The sequence below is a fragment of the Austrofundulus limnaeus genome, unplaced genomic scaffold (assembly GCF_001266775.1).
Source record: "Austrofundulus limnaeus strain Quisiro unplaced genomic scaffold, Austrofundulus_limnaeus-1.0 Scaffold102, whole genome shotgun sequence".
Lineage (NCBI taxonomy): Eukaryota > Metazoa > Chordata > Actinopteri > Cyprinodontiformes > Rivulidae > Austrofundulus > Austrofundulus limnaeus.
In genome coordinates, this window is record NW_013952504.1 from 1,440,332 (window position 1) to 1,454,171 (window position 13,840).

At 37.7% G+C, this 13,840-nt stretch overlaps 1 protein-coding gene across 4 annotated transcripts in view; it reads right to left on the reverse strand.

Moving 5' to 3' along the window:
- cntn6 (contactin 6) overlaps window positions 1–11,620 on the reverse strand; it is an 88,480-nt gene extending 76,860 nt beyond the window's left edge. Inside the window, exons 1-2 of one of the 4 annotated variants that reach the window (XM_014013520.1) lie at window positions 10,986–11,620; window positions 10,870–10,893 (exon numbers count right to left, since the gene is read on the reverse strand). The gene's annotated coding sequence lies outside the window, so the exon portion shown is untranslated. Of the gene's footprint in view, window positions 1–10,829; window positions 10,894–10,985 lie in introns of all 4 variants that reach the window. The other 3 variants (XM_014013519.1, XM_014013518.1, XM_014013521.1) reach the window with 3 other exon arrangements.
- Between the last annotated feature and the right edge of the window lie 2,220 nt (window positions 11,621–13,840).

The following is a 13,840-nucleotide window of genomic DNA, read 5'->3' on the forward strand; positions in this document are numbered from 1 at the left end:
ACACACACACACACACACACACACACACACACACACACACACACACACCTCACTCTCACACCAAGCATCGATTTATCTTGTTTCTCACAAAAAGTGTGAGACTTCTGTGAGAGGCTGTGAACTTATGAGGTTTCATTTTTGTTTGTTTCTCATCTTACACCAGGAAGTGTGATTTCCAGGTAATAATGCATAACCTGTCTTGTAAATTGTAAAAGGGTCTAAACCTAGGAAAAGTCAATACACACAATATTCTCATTTTCCTAAAATAGAAAGCACCATACTCTGATGAAGTAAATAGGTCAGTAACCTAGAAAGAAGAACTTATCCTAAAAAAGTATATAAATAGCACCAAACCTATGTGTCCATTAGTGCACTTTAGAAATACCAAACATTATTGGATTTCAAAGACTGATGAAAAGGAAAGTCAGAGGTATGTAAATGTGTTGACTGTTCGAGGCTAATTMGCAACTCAAAATTACAAAAGAAATTGAGAAAATAGACAATGTTTTATTGTAGTCTAACAAAAGTCATGAGTGTTTGTGATGGCATGTCACTTTTTGAAAATCGAGTTGCATTTTTGTGTGTGTGTCTAACAAAACTTTATCTTGTGTGGTGCACAAAAATTTACTAACCACCAACATTGTCTGTACCTCAGCTCACTTTCTAACTACTTGGCAGCCATCCTTACATACAGTATATGACACTTCCAATGGGATTCACTATGGCAATGAGTATAAGCAAATCTGGARATAGCCATTAAACTATATCCAGATATAGCATAGTGGGGGAAAAAGGTATTTAGTCAGCCACCAATTGCTCAATTTCTCCCACTTAAAAAGATGAGAGAGGCCTGTAATTGGCATTGTAGTTAGACCTCAAATATGAGAGACAAAATAAGAAAACATATCTAGAAAATCACACTGTCTGATTTTTTAAGAATTTATTTACAAATTATGGTGGAAAATGGAAAATTAGGGAGCTAAGCTGTGTATTCCAATGAGGTTTTTTGATGGTAGTTTTTTTTTTTTTTGCGATTTATGTCACTATGGTAACCCAAAATGTCACTAAATGTAATAGCACACCTCCCACCACCGAGCTGGTCGTTTTGATGTAACATTTGTAGGGGTGTGTGTTGCCGTTCAGGCCATAATAATGTTTGATTAAAAAAAAGATATGAAAATATAAAGTATAGAGATCCTTTTATTGAGATGGATAACAATAGGTGCCGCCTTTCAAACTAATGGAGGCAGAGGAAGGCAATGGTTTGCAAWGTCTTCCTCTTCTCTCTTATGGCCAGCCCTAATTATGTGGCTTCTGATGGTGATGATTGGGGGTATTACTGCAAAGGGAGTGAATAGATATGCACACACCAACTTTGGGCTTTATATTGTATTAATTTACAAACTTTTTAAAGGTAAACTTTAATATTCTGTAGTATTTTTGGTAAATTATTGCTTTTAATCAAACTAAAAATCAAACTGAATGGTAAAAAATAAACAAAGCTGTAAGATAACCAAAAGGTGCAAACACTACTACACAACTAAACAATGACGGGCTGCTCTCAAACCTAGAGTGCCTACTCATGCGAACTGCCACAGTCTGGCACTAAAGGGTTTCTAAGCACCTTTTTTCTGTCATGGCTGCTGATGCAGCCGTGACTGCTGACTGTGTTGAAAAATAGTCAAATAAGCGAGCCAGACTACATGAACAAACAAGCTGTTTTCAGAATGTTGGAATCCATCTGTCCTTTCACCTCTCTYTTGTTTGAACGGTGAAGCTCACACAGCACATATGTGAGTACAAATCACTTGTTAAACTGTGTGGTGGACAAAAAAAAGAGTGGGTGATGAAATACTCAGCCAACATATTAAGCTGGTAATGTCACAATACCAGATTTTTTAGGCTTTCTTAGCGTTTAGCAACTGTTAACAAAGCAAGTCTGAAAACACAAACATTTATAAATCTTAACACAAATCTAGCCTCTTTTGTTCATATTTGTCATTTTCAGTTTTAGTAACCTATATAAAGTGACTTAAGACAGATGTCGTAACACAAAATAAACTGCTAAAGAATAAAAAAGAAGCTAAAAGCCTTTTCAGTCAAACAGAAGTAGATATACTGTGCTCTGCATCATTTATTCTAAGTCTGCTCATCCAAGCTTCATCTCGTCACCCATCATTATTGATTTGGTTTCCATGTTTTTAACCTTCTGGCTTTTTGTTTGTCATTCTGCCCACAAACTTGTCAGGAGTCTCAATCAAATATGCATTGAAGGACTGATCAATTACGGCTGATTCAGGCAATGCATTTCTGTATGACAATTTTCCTCTTCTGGAGAAAGAAGGAAAAAAAAGAACAAAACTTTATCTAGCTAAAAACAAAACATTATTTAAACACACATGAATATCGATCGTCTTAAAAGTAATTAGCAAATGTATATGTTACTAAAATGTGTACGTCTAAGTAAGTTAAAGGCATATTATTAATTAAAACAGGGTGTCAACATTATTGTCACTCAGGGTCACGTGACGTAAAACATGACTTTAAAGAATGCATATCAGCCTCCACCTTTCTCGTCATTTACAGTGCCTTGTGAAAGTATTCGCACCCTCTTGAACCTTTCAAACTTTTGCCACATTTCAGGCTTCAAACATAAATATGTAAATTTTGATTTTTTTTTGTGAAGAATCAACAACAAGTGGGACACAATCATGAAGTGGAACACAATTTATTGGATATTTTAAACTTTTTTAACAAATAAAAAGTGAGACATGCAATATTATTTGACCCCTTTACTTTCAGTGCAGCAAACTCACACCAGAAGTTCAGRGAGGATCTCTGAATGATCCAATGTTGTCCTGATGTCCAATGTGACTGATGATGATAAACAGAATCCACCTGTGTTTAATCAAGTCTCTGTATAAATGCACCTGCTCTGTGATAGTCTCAGGGTTCTCTTTAAAGAGCAGAGAGCATCATGAAGACCAAGGAACACACCAGGCAGGTCCGAGATACTGTTGTGGAGAAGTTTAAAGCRGGATTTGGATACAAAAAGATTTCCCAAGCTTTAAACATCTCAAGGAGCACTGTGCYAGCCATCATATTGAAATGGAAGGAGTATCAGACCACTGCCAATCTACCAAGACCCGCCCGTCCCACTAAACTTTCAGCTCGAACAAGGAGAAGACTGATCAGAGATGCAGCCAAGAGGCCCATGATCACTCTGGATGAACTGCAGAGATCTACAGTTGAGGTGGGAGAGTCTGTCCATAGGACAACAATCAGTRGTACACTGCACAAATCTGGCCTTTATGGAAGAGTGGCAAGAAGAAAGCCATTTCTCAAAGATATCCATAAAGCGTCTTGTTTAAAGTTTGCCACAAGCCACCTGGGAGACACACCAAACATGTGGAAGAAGGTGATCTGGTCAGATGAAACCAAAATCTAACTTTTTTGGCCAAAATGCAAAACGATATGTTTGATGTAAAAGCAACACAGCTCATCATCCTGAACACACCATCTCCACTGTCAAACATGGTAGTGGCAACATCATTATTTGGGCCTGCTTTTCTTCAGCAGGGACAGGGAAGATGGTTAAAATTGATGGGAAGTTGGATAGAGCCAAATACAGGACCATTCTGGAAGAAAACCTGTTGGAGTCTGCAAAAGACCTGAGACTGGGAAGGAGATTTATCTTCCAACAAGACAATGATCCAAAACATAAAGCAAAATCTACAATGGAATGGTTCACAAATAAACGTATCCAGGTGTTAGAATGGCCAAGTCATAGTCTAGACCTGAATCAAATTGAGAATCTGTGGAAAGAGCTGAAAACCTCTGTTCACAAACGCTTTCCATCCAACCTCACTGAGCTCGAGATGTTTTGCAAAGAAGAATGGGCAAGAATTTCAGTCTCTCCATGTGCAAAACTGATAGAGACACACCCCAAGCCACTTGCAGCTGTAATCACAGCAAAAGGTGGTCCTACAAAGTAATAATTCAAGGGGGCTGAATAATTTTGCATGCTCAATTTTTCAGTTTTTTATTTGTTAAAAAAGTTTAAAATAACCAATAAATTTCATTCCACTTCCCGAGTGTGTCCCGCTTGCTGTTGTTTCTTCACAAAAAAAATTAAATTTATATCTTTATGTTTGAAGCCTGAAATGTGGCAAAATGTTGAAAAGTTCAACTGGGCCGAATACTTTCACAAGGCACTATAGGCTTAGATAAGCTTGTTAAAAAATTTCAAAGTTGCTTTTTTCAAACATTGAAAAATACCATTATGCATAATCTAATTTGAAATTGAAAAAAATTGTTGCACCGTTTTTGCGCTGACAGTATTTTTTGAGAGTAGTGGTGGCCAGTTTTAATTAGCCTGGCTCTAAAAGTTATTCAACTATTGACATACTGTATAGCCAATAAATACTTTCTGCATTTTTTAAATTAAACTAAGGTGCTGAGAAAGGATGTAATTAAAGTTATTTTGAACAGAGCTAATAACGGCGTTACGCATGACCTGATGCAATAACAAGACCTTGTGAGACATTAAAGCTCTTACAGTACTCGCTGTGAATCACTCTCAGCTACTGCCACATAAAAAGTGATTCCACTAACTCTCACTGTATAAAATTGATATGAATTTCAACTACTACCASAGCAAATTGTATGATATATGTAAAATTCATGACATTATACCTCATGGCTATTCAACAGGCATGACCCACCAGTGACTTCCATCCGTTTTAATGAAACGTTTCGTCTCTTCTCCATGAAACTTCTTCAGACTGAGGAGTTTCATGAAAGCTTAGTCTTATAAACACTGCCACCACATGGTAGACAAACAGGTTTGTTCATATACAAAAAAGGACCATCAGCCACAAATCAGGTCAACAAAGCAGCCACTGGTCAAAAGAATGAGCCAACACAGAAGAGCTACATCATCAGGCCAGGACTCTGCAGTTTACACTCATCTACAGGCCAGCGGTCACTCTGTCAGGGATGAAAATGTTCTCATCCTTGATAGAGAGGAACGTTGGTTTGAGAGAGAAGTAAAGGAAGCCATTTTTGTGAAGAAAAAAACATCTGTCATTAAACAGGACAATCTAAAGAACGATCTATTGTTTGGGTGATGGTCCATTTTTTGCATGTGACCAACCTGTTTGTCCACCATGTAGAGGCAGTGCTTATAAGGCTGATTTCACCTGAAACTCATCAGACTGAAAAAGTCTCTTGGAGGAGAGATGGAATGTTTCATTAAAGAAGAACCTGTCCAGATGACGTACTTGTATTTGTTTTCTACCTGGATTACTGAGATGCATCAGGACACTTAATTTAACTTAATTTATTATAAAAAAATAGATTTAAAAATATTAGTAAATTTAAAATTTATGTCTCAATGCACAAAATTATGTTAAAAAGTAAACAATAGTACTTGTTCTGTTACAAGCTGCAGTGTTTCACCTTCCATTACTCGGACCAACCACCACCACCGAGCTTTGGACTTTGAGTAACCCCAGCCCCTGGAGAGATTTAGTTGTATAGCCCTGTTGTAGCCCTTTTTGTGTTTTCTAAGTTCTGTTGGCTGTGGTGGCCTTGTTGGATTGGATTAACTCCAGAACCTAAATATTTGTAGATATACACATAATTATTGTTTTCAGAGAGTTTTACAAAATCTGTCCAGTAATTTATAAGATATTTTGCTAACACAGCAGACAAACACAAAGGGAGAAAAACCTTTGTCAGCAGGTGACTACCATCCACACAATGATCACATCATTTGTTTATGAATGAGAACCAGATGCTTATTATTGGCCAGTGAGGGGATGCTTMATTAGGAATGAGATTTTGATTATTATTAAGTGTGTTTTAAGGACACAGGAACCATTCATGTCCATTGCAGAGGTTGACTAACAAGCCCCTGCAGCTTTAGGCCATTAGTAGACTTGCTCTGCTCAGTGATCGATGCTCATTTGTGTTCTCCATAGTCAGCTGTCCACTTTCACTTCCAAGTTGATCAACTTTATTTTGTCCACTTCCACACAAATACAGGTCTTGTTTGTTTAGCATTCACAGCCACACCCAGAGAAACTGATTGAATTTCCACARTGCATAAATAGCTGCATGCTCAGCAGCTTATTGTGCATTGTGTAGACATGTGTAAGCTACAATTACAAAAGGCATTTAAAAGGACACTTGTTTTTTTAATGATGTCCTGTCACATCAATAGTTCCTACCTTGTCAACCACATAGAGCAAAAAGTATGAAGAAAGAGGCAAACATTTTTGTTCAAGCTAGGCTAATTAGCTAAACAATGGCTCATTGTTTATTGTTCTTTTGCCTCAAGATGCTGAAGGCTTTGAGTGTTGTGGTGCTGTCATGGTTGACACATCTCTTCAACATCGCTTGGAAGACTGGGACAACTCCTGTGGAGTGGCCGATCGGGATGGTGGTTCCTATTTTTTAAAAATGGGACAGGAGTGTGTTGTAACTATCATCAGATCTCACTTTCTGCACTCCCCAGGAAAGTTTACTCCAGGGTGTTGGAAGGGAGACTCAGATAGATTGTCGAGCCAGATTCAAGAGGAGCTGTGTGGCTTCTGTCCTAGGTGTGGGCCAGTGGACCAGATCTTTACCCTTGCGGAATTGGTAAGGAAGTCGTCTTCACAGCTGTGCCTGCATTCTTCACACAAAGTTGAGCTTGTTCTCAGTTCGGGTTGGACTCCACCAGGGCTGTACTTTGTCTCCAGTCATGTTTGTKGTGTTTATGGACAGGATCTCAAGGAGCAGTTGTGGAGAGAAGGGTCTCTGGTTTGGGAACTACAGGGTCTCATCTCTGCTTTATGTGTAAGATGTGATTCTGCTGGCGTCTTCGGGCCAAGACCTTTAGGGTGCACTGGGACAGTTCACAGCTGAGTGCGAAGTGGCTGMGATAAAAGTCAGTTCCTCTAAGTCTGAGGCCATGGTCCTTGCAACGGAAAAGAGTGTAWTGCCCCCTACCGGTTGGGTGGGAGTCTCTGACCCAAGTGGAATAGTTTAAATATCTTTGTCTGTGTTTTGTTCATGAGTAATGGTAGGATGGAGCAAGAGATGGATGGAGAGATTGGGGCCTTATCCTCAYTAATGAAGATGCAGGTTCAGTCGGTTATAAAATAGCTGAGTCGAAAAGCAAAGCTCTTCATTTACTGGTCTGTCTATGTTCTAACCCTCATCTACGGTCATGAAGCGTGGATCAAGAACGAAAGGCCAAGATCCCGGGTACAAGCGGCCAAATTGAGCTTCCTATGTAGGGTGACCAAGCTCAGTCTTAAGAGATAAGGAGAGGAGCTCCGTCATTCAAGGATATCTCAGAGAATATCCAGGACTCGCTGGAAGGATTATACATCCTCTCTGGCCTGGGAACGCCTTGGGGTTCCCCAGAATTCACAGACACACATGTGTTTAWACTGGTTGAGTAGCTGTGTGCTGATGTTGTGTAGGATTAAATATGGATAATCAATTCATTAAATCAGTGCACTAATAAAATTTGATTAAATTGAATAGATAAAAAATCTTCTTGTTCAAACATTTATGCAGGCATCTCATTTTAGAAAGAAAGATGTTTTAAGTATAGTTTAGGTGTAGCTTTGTGCATTTAAAATGGATCTCCAGTGGACAGTTCTTGGTGTACATTTTTTTGTTCTGGTGTCATTTATTATTTTATCATTAGCAATGCTTGCTGTTTAAGAGGAAAACTGCACTAAAACTGGTGTAAACAACAAAAATACATCATAKGTGTGCTTCACCCTGTTCATACACATAAACTCATATTCTAGAAAAAAAAAGTAAAAACCTAAAATTCTTTGAAGGAATGCCTATCACCCACCAAACTTTGTTAGCATTTTACCAGAATAAAATGTATTTTTAAAGAGAAAAATTACAGCTATTTTGCTCAAATATTATGAAAATCTTATGTWTGTGAAATTTCACGAGATGTGTTAATGTTTAGAAAATGAGCTTAGAACATCTCTTGGTTATAATTACTCCAAAATTAGCTCAATATTTGCCAAATTGTGATCGTTATACCTTCTTTTGTGTTTGCTACAGTTTGTTAGCTGTGGCAGACATCTTGCATTGGGTTGACTCCAAATGTCAATGAGTTGCAGATGTACAATTAATAATTAACTAGAGAGTTTCATTAACTTCATTTAGGTGCTTCATGAGATATTTAGCTAACTGACATAGAGTGTTCATTTTAACAGTTATTGCCAAAAGTTTAGACAAACCATATTTATTCAAGTATAATACGTAAAATTAAATCCATAAAATCATCCATAAAGTTGGGGGGTTTACTTGGATAAATATTTTTACTTATGTATTTTACCTGAAATATCGGCTTCATTCACAAAATGCCTGAGTCTGGAAATGAGACCGAGTCGTAAAAAGCAGTTGAAGCGAGCTTARCTCTGACACTCCTTCCTGCTTCAGAATGAGATAACAGATCCAGGCAGGTGACATGATGTGAAAAAAAAGGGTGGGGGAAATGCAGTCCTGCACCTTAGTAATGATAACGGACTAATGCCATTAGCGTGTGACCGGGCCACTCCTTGAACAACAACAAACACATGTTCGTCTGTAATGGCTGCCACCAACCGGTGTTCTGAAAAACTTTGTATCCCTGAAAAAAGTTTCCCCACCAGAGGGGGCACTCGCGAGTAGGAAGTAATCTGCTTTTKCCCCACAAGATGGTCCAAATCTCATGTGAAGTCTCTGATTTTTGTGTTGGCGAATCCTGTTGGACTATGTGTAAAATGCCAGAATTCATATGATGCTGATACAGCTGATATATATTTGTTGTCAAAATACCTTTCAGTACGTATGTTGTTAAAATAAAATGAACAGTCCAATGATCATTTTACTGATATGTATGAGGACTGCAAAGGCTGAAAAATCTTGAAGTCTGTATGAAATTGGAGGTAGTTTGAGGATTTAATTTTTTATGCTTTTTAAGCTCAAAAAAGGGGGGTCATATTATACATGAGATTGTATTATACACGAATAAATACGGTAGATGTATTTTGTTCAGTGCTGTATGTGTTGAGTATTACTTCTAGCTATTACTCAAATGAATTTAGGATAAATATCTGAACAGTTGGTTGAAATACAGTAACTTTTGTGTTTCCTAAGGTTGTGGCAGTCATCCTGAATTGGATCACTTGAAGTGTAATAAGAAACATATTGTATTAGCCACAGTTTAAAAATGAACAATCCTAGTCAGCACTATTCRCTTGTCAAACAGTGTTTAATGTTGTTATAGCTCCCTGGCATCTTTGGGGAAAATGTCATTTGGTCACCATCCAAAAATTTAAAGAAGTTGCAATTCTTGCCATGATTAATTTGTACACCCTCAAAAAAGTACAACGTACTCAGCAGATGCTTGTTTGCAGGTGTTGGAAATACTAAATGAGATGGGGTATGGCTAATGATACCTTAAAAGGACAAAGTAAATCAGGGTTAATCCCTAAAATTGCAACACCCAGTCATAGGCATTGGCCTTTTCTCCATTTCCCTTCCTAACTTCTGATTCTGAGATAGCAGGGGAGAAAATTTTAAATGAGGGGTGGATACTACCTCGTTTAAATCTAAGTATCCAAATTGATGTGCTGCCCATTTAAGGGAGATTAGCTTCCCATTCTGGAACAGCCAAATTAGGCTGATGAAAAAAGGGGGGAGGAATAGAGGGTGTCCTGGGAACTCTGGTGAGCCATGTTCCACTTCATTACACTTTGAGTAATTGGTTAAACATGTGACTACATAAATTATCTTCTGCAGTCTTGTGAGTATTAATTAAGACGCACATCCCCCACTACCCTTTATTTTGAAAGAGTGGGGAAGATCCCAAGATAAAGGCAACTTGTGGCATCGCAAAAAAACTCATAAAGACATCAGGCTGACACTACCTTATTGGGACTTGGAGTTTTGAAACATACAGCCCWTTTCAGTGGAGCAGTTTTTCTATAGGATAGTGTTCAGGCTTAAATATGTCTTCACAGCTTTATTTATAGAAGATGCAAAGCGATATAGCCACCAACAAATCCTCTTGATCTTAAATTACAGCCCATCCTAGATCCTGTCAGTCCCCAGGGAGAATAAACTGAGCTGTGACTCAGGTGGTAAACTGCCCCCCACTGTGCATCTGAAAAACTATTCTGAAATCAATACAAACCAAGAAAACCAAAAATGTAGGTAAAATGATCAGTTTCAGACACTGAAAGTAACACTTTCTGAAATATCTTTAAACAGTATATGTCCATTCCACAAATCTAAAGTGCTTGTACTTATTTTAGTAAGAGAAACCAGAAAATTATATGCCTTTTTGAGACTTATCATTTTTCACACTGTGTCTTCAACAATTCATGCAACAATTTTCTTTAACCACTTTTATACAGGGTCACAAGGAGCTGTGCCTGTCCACYGTGGTAAATCTAAACACATTTTAAAGAAAGAAACTATCTACATTTATATTTTATAGTTTTGCTTCCCATCTAGTATTAACAATGTACAGATACTTCACATATAATTTACACATAATACACATGTAAATAATAAATGATATATTARTGATAAATGGTATTTTGGTATTTACAAAATAGAAAAATAGAAATTGAAAAAACAAACTATAACACTAAAAAACAAGGCCCTGAAAGTGAAACAGAAATTGAATTACATAGATTTTTAAATAGAATGTAAYGCTAAGCCAGACTGCATTACATGCCGTTTCCAGACCCTAATTTGAAGTGAACGCTGACATCAAATACTCTCAATCAGTAAGGAATTAATATAAGAGAGCATACACATCCACTCAGACACACATTTCCAAGTAAAAGAGATTACTGTGTGCTGCCACAAGTCCTCTACCTGAAAAAAAAGATATGGTCGCAGTCATTTATAGCAGGTAATAAATCACAAAGGCCAGTGACAAGCATGTTTCCCACTGATTGAGTACTCACAGAGTAAGTGGGGTCTGCTCACTCTTTTCTTCACAGCCGAGACACAATCACTTGTTTAGCCAGCTAAAGGGTGAGAGGGAAAAAAAAAGAAACAGTCAGATGAATAGAAAACAGAGGTGTCACGTAGAGAGGCTGCAAAACCTTGAAACAGAGATTAGTCGTTTGATTGTTTACAACTAAATAGATTTTATACAACAGAATGCATCTTAAAGTATTTTCACCAAAATTACAAGCAAGTACTAGATCATTCAGAGAAATTAAAAGCCTAACATAGATTAAAGGGATGCATATCACCTGCTGCATTTTKAGTTTGAGTTTTATGTTAATGTCTTGATCACTATTGGCTTTAGATGGCCATCATCATGCGTGTCAACCAGCTTGTTTTGTAGGGCTGCTGCTGCACAGCGCTCTCTGACCCCAACAATTCCCACAGAGTAGTTGGAGCCTGAAATACCACTTAATTTCAAATCATACCATCATTGCCTGTCATCCACAGTAATAAACAGTGTAGGGTTAGGGTTCTGCAGGCGAGGCTGGATGCAGCGTTAGAGAAAAATACAGGCTTGCCTTGRTTTATTTGCCAACCCGTTCTCACTCCCAAGTCGTCACATATTGACGCTTTTCCCAAGGTTCCCTCTGCATCCGATTTTGACGCGTCGGGTGGGCCCCTTGCYTCAGTTTTTGACGAGATGGGGCGGAATCTGTTGTCATAATTTCAGAAAGTGTAGAAAATGCACAAAAACTACCATCCCAGTGCCTAAAATTACCTTTATTCACTTTAGACATCCTATCCCTGACCCTAGTACCTAAAATTAACCATTAACCCTGATCCCTAAAATTAACCATTTTTAGAAAATGTAGGAAATTCACGTCAACTACGTGTTCCAAAGCATAAAATTACCTAATATTTGCCATAGACATCCTAACCCTGACCCCAGTACCTAAACTTAACCATTAATCCTGATCCGTCTTGTTAACCTCAGACCACTGACCAAAAGACCCCTGGTGGCGCAACCCAGAAAAGCCGCGGGCGGCAAGGACTGACGCGAGGGAACTTTGGTGTAGCGTCAATATGTTGATGAGTCAGGAGTGAGAATGTGTTATATTTGCCTACAATTAAAAAAGAAAAATTAAAACACACTCAAAAKAGCTCCAAACATATTTGAGTCCTAATTTAATTTTGTGCATGATTTTGAGATTATTGTGATTAATCTAAGCAATAGTTTGAGATTAATCGCAATAAAAGAAATTCTTGGCACTAGCTAAAATTAAATCCAGCCAGTTGTACGGCTTGTCACCCATTTTGAAAGTATATGGATGTCAAGAAAAAAACTCATGGATTAATTTTTTTGAAAACCCAGCTTCACATTCCTTTTACGTCTCAACGTTTAAAATGTGTTTATGCAGGCTGAAAAAATTAAATCCTGTGTGGRAGCACTTCACTCAGCCTCAGCCAATCAGTATCAGTCTCAATAACCTGTATTGGTTGATCTCTAGCACAAATTTTGTACAGTACCATACAGTTACCACAGATTAAGTTAAAACAATCCTACCCTCTTGGCAAAACGTCCAGTTTTTTTTATTTTTTTTATTTTCGGTGTTTTGCTCATGCTTGCTCCAAATACATTTAAACCAGAATATCTCATCTGTTGGAAAACAACTTTTGCTGAACACTATGTCTATATTTATCATAGGTCTATTGTTCATATTAACGTGCTAAAACCAGCAGGAAGTGTCCATAGGGCGTAATTTTTAACGCCCCAATGAGACTCTAATCAGAGGGTCTGATAGTTTCGATTATTGCCGACAGAGGGAGGATATATTAACATGATAAATCCACTGATGAACACGGGGTGTAAGACTGTCCCACTCTATGACTGTAAATAAGTTGAAAACTGAGAAGAAATCACTAAAACCTATTTTTAATTTCATTTAAAATTGTCAACATTGTTAAAAAACACAACAAAACAATACATGGCAAGCTAAYTAAAWAACCYATTTACATTAGGAGGGACTACTTTGTGGGGAGAATGAATTTTTGCTTATGAACAGGCCACACCTGCAAGGAAGTAAAAGCGGAGATCCTCAGGGGAGGGTCTTCCCAGGAGTTCTTACCTGAGCTGTAATTTTCTGTGAGACCTTGCAGGTGTCAAAGCTTTAGCAATCCAAAGTTTATGAAACTAAATGAAGAGGATTTGATACACTGACAACAACTCCCGAGACTATTTTGAGAAAAGGTCTGTCACAGAAGTCTTTGGAACGCATTCAAGACCTGACAGTGTTTTTTTTACAGTTCACATGAAGAAACTGAACACATTCTGATATTCTGTACATTTTCAAAACTCTTATGAATGCCATTCACCAAGTAGTTGCCAACAGTTGCAACCAAGTGAAAAAGTTCCATAAGACATTTTATCAAATTTACAACAAAACAAAAATAAATGCCTAAAGAAACAAAACTAAAAACAGAACTAACTCAGAGATCAGTGAATGAGTCAAAAAGCTGCTGCGCTACAGGACTGTTGTTCATTGATGCTGAAGGTTCTGGGTACTGCAGGACGTTTCAGTGACTGTGAATGTGGAGACAAACCCCATTTTAAAAATACTGCTCAGCTTCTTCAGAAATGATTGTGTCAAATGGAGATCAACTGATTTTGATTATTTTGACATCAGTCTAACTGATCCACCATTACGTGCAGCCATTTTTTTTTTTGGCCAGTTCTTGAAGCCGATGCTGCTTTTTCTTCCTTCATTAACATGAGAAAAATAAAAATAATAAAAAATGTTACACATGTCTCAATTTAAACTAAAAAGAAACATTTATTAACTGAGCCTTGTCTGGTGTAGTGAAGTGC